Source organism: Montipora capricornis, chromosome 10, assembly GCF_036669925.1.
Source record: "Montipora capricornis isolate CH-2021 chromosome 10, ASM3666992v2, whole genome shotgun sequence".
Lineage (NCBI taxonomy): Eukaryota > Metazoa > Cnidaria > Anthozoa > Scleractinia > Acroporidae > Montipora > Montipora capricornis.
The window spans coordinates 5,527,791-5,531,199 of record NC_090892.1 but is presented as its reverse complement, the minus strand read 5'-3'; the positions used below and the strand labels follow the sequence as shown (position 1 = coordinate 5,531,199).

Sequence of the window (3,409 nt, the reverse complement as noted above, 5' to 3'; positions counted from 1 at the left end):
GCAAAGTTGCAAGTACTGACTAACCATTGTAGACCTCGTGACTGTTAGAATTTAGTCGTTAGTGATTCGTACAATTTGTGCATTATATTTTAGGAATGTTAGGTAACTTTCTTTAAAGCCTTTGGAATAGTCATTTTGCAGTGAACATTGCGTGACACGCTACTCCTCTAACTACTTGAACAAAACGCAGCAAATGTGAATGTCCCTTATACTTAATTTTCCCTTTTTCCCCAATATTCAGTGCTTGTGGAAAACAGAATGTGCCGTAGTCATCTCAAGTTTGTAACCTAGGCTGGGCAGTGCATCATCTGTAAAGTGCTACAAACTATCGCAACTTTCAACCCTTGGTTTAAGACGCAAAGTATTTGGCACGCGGTTTCAAATTATCAAGATGGTGGCATAAAGAAAGCAGTACATAGAAAAAACAAGGACTGAAATAACACACTATCAAAGGATCTGAATCAATTTAATTTCTTTTTTGAGGTTGTCAATACAAGGGAGAATGAAAAAGGGGAAACTAGAGTCTGGGCTCCTGTTCGAATGACGATTTTAGAGAGAAGAAACAACTTCGTTTCATGCGTGTGACTTGGCAGAGTAAAAATAATTTTCAAAAAGCAGGGCCCACAGTACACTTAGCCAGCTATATTCTGTATAATAATAATCATATATGAAGTACCCACCTGTGAAGATGGCGATCAAAACAAACTGGAGACAGAAACCCTACTTTTCACTAGGAATAATAAGCGCAGTGGTGCGTTTTGGACCGCTTTTATCGCAGAAATGGATGTATTTTTACCTCTTTTATCGCAATTTGGGCGACAATTTGGGGAATGGATAAAGGCTGATTTTTATCACGTTTTAAAGTTTGAACATCGATCGACGATTAGAGAGGTCGGCACCAAGGATTCACATCAACGAAATGTTCTAAAATGTGGAGCGAAGGTAGGCACCTCTGAGCTTTTTTGAAAGAATTAGAGAGCTCAAGGAACTGTAACAGCCGTTCGTAGAATGTGTTGTTGGCGGCACGTTGGCGAACTTTCGAGAGACCAAAACTACGGTAAATAATGATATGGTACGTACACTTTACATTTAGAGGTCGGCAAATGTCGTGTATGCCACTTTAAATCTGAAATTTCCACTTCTTCAATTTTCTCCATACATTTCTCTATAACGATCGGCGGCCATTCTGGGAGAGCACAAGGTCTGGGTCGAGTCTGGGCGTCCGCCATTTTGTCTTAAATTTCTGGTAATGGAAACTGGGTGGCCGCTAAATGTATTACAACAATTCAGTAGCTGAAGAATGGAACTATACAAAGTTCTGTACTGTTTTGACAACTTATTTTCTAAAATTATATTGAATAGCAGCAAAAAGCTCGATTAGGCGTTCCTTAATGCCTTGATCAGCTAAGGCTTCTTAGAAATTCTGTTCAATATCCTGTAATTTAAAACAAAATAATTATGCTAAATGCGAAATGCTTTTGGACAAATAAAAAAGGAATGCTATAACAGGTATTTGAAAGATATCCGCATTCCGGATTCCAGATTCCATAGCTTCCACAAATCCTCCAAAAACATGGCGGACAGTAAATAATTAAGACCACGTTCACCGCCTTGTCTCCCTTCTTCATTGGGTGAAGACCATAGCCACATGGAAAATAGTGATTGAAAGTATGCAATCTTTAGGCACCGTCAATTTTCGAGTGGCATATACCCGATTTCTCGCTTTCTATTCTGACAATCCTTCTGGACATTCGCGGTGGAGAAAAGCTGGCGAAATGGTTGGGTAGGGCAGGTTCCACCACTCATCCCTGGACCGAAACTGAATGGCGGCCAAAACGTTTAACACAATTCAGTAGCTGAAGGAAGGAACTACACAATGATATGCAGGAGAGCCAGTAAGTGTGAGCCACCTTTGACATTTAATCCACTGAATTTGGCTAAAATGGCTTGTTTCGCTAAGTGGGGCTAAGTGTGTTCCCTAGGATTTTCTATACAAAAAATTGTCCATGATTGTAACCTGTATTATTTTAAAGATAAAGGTTCAATTGAAGTAACTAGTAAACTGGAACCTTTGGGACGCGCTCTTTTATCCTTTGCAATTGGTTGAATTTTGTTAAAATTCGCATACTTCACAAGCATCTCAGGTCCTTATGTGGTGCCGTAAGAAAGTTGGTCAAAAAAAATTTACAGAAGCCAATTTCTCCAAAGTAGTTTCATATTTGTCATATACCTATTTAAAGAAGTCTACAGGAAAATTATGAGTGAAATCTATTTTGTGGGCAAAACTCGATATGAGGATCTTACGGAGACTGGCTCTTAAATGCATTCATTTGCCGTTACGAAGAAAAAATGAGTAAAGCAAACAAGATTGAGTGGTCTTATATCGATGGCGCATTGCCTAAACCAAAACGTCTTCACCTAGAAAAAGACGATGTCGACAGTTTGTACCATTGCCCGATCCAACTGTGCAAACACATGATGAAGGATTTCAAAGCCAACGCGGGTGTAGGAAACAGGTCAACAACAAGCATAGCTGGTTCTTTTATTTCGACGAAAAACGCCGCGTAGACTTGAAGCTTGCCGCAAACTCTTCAAAAGTGCCAACGAAATCGTGCGCCTCAAGTACAGTTGTTGATGATGTATCGTCTACGCGTTCAAAACCCGGCGCTAGATCAATGCCCTCCTTCTCATCTTTCAGTCAAATTGGCGAGCAATGTACGACTTGGCTTGCTGGAAGTGGCGGCACTTACAAGAAAGGTCGTCCCGCTCAGCAGATTGTCAATAGAGGCTTGAAATTTCTCAACTTTTGCTGCGAAGAGGAGGAGGAATTAAATTTCGAAGTAATGGATTTTAGCATGTGTTCTCCAAGCCTGTTGTTTAAGTTTATTGATTATCTACGAGGGGAGTGTAAACTTGGACATGGCGGGAGATTGGGTTACATAGACGCCATTTCCGAGTTGATCGACTTCAGAAGAGTCAACGGTGCATCGGATGAAATTCTTAGAAAATTATCTGTCACGGAATTGTAGGTCAAAAGGGCGCGCAAGACATTGGCGAAGATGATGAGATTGCAATGGACTCAAGATCTCGATGTCGAATCATTAGAGAGTTTACGAACTGAGAAAAAACAGGACGACGCGGCCTGGAGGTCTTGTTGCACATGCGTTTTTCCTCGTCTGCTGGCGTCGTGACAACGTCGAGGCGGGCAATTCGACCTTTCTGATCGTGTCGCCACTATGATGACTACGGCTGAGAATGCCTCTTCAAAAAGGTACGTTTCTGAGTTCAGATTGCTTCTTTTTTATTTCATATCGCCTTTAGACGATTTTTGAAAATAAATTGTCTATACATACATGGATGACTCGAGAATGAGACGAGCAAACTGCTCTGTTCTGGATGTGTATCTCCA

The 3,409-nt window shown here is 40.7% G+C and overlaps 1 long non-coding RNA gene across 1 annotated transcript in view; it reads left to right on the top strand.

Annotated features, from left to right (window-relative positions):
- The first annotated feature begins 703 nt into the window (after positions 1-703).
- Positions 704-3,409, top strand: part of LOC138021316 (uncharacterized) — an 11,115-nt gene continuing 8,409 nt past the window's right edge. Inside the window, exons 1-2 of the long non-coding RNA XR_011126345.1 lie at positions 704-942; positions 1,684-1,895. This is a non-coding gene — a long non-coding RNA (uncharacterized lncRNA). The remainder of the gene's footprint in view (positions 943-1,683; positions 1,896-3,409) is intronic.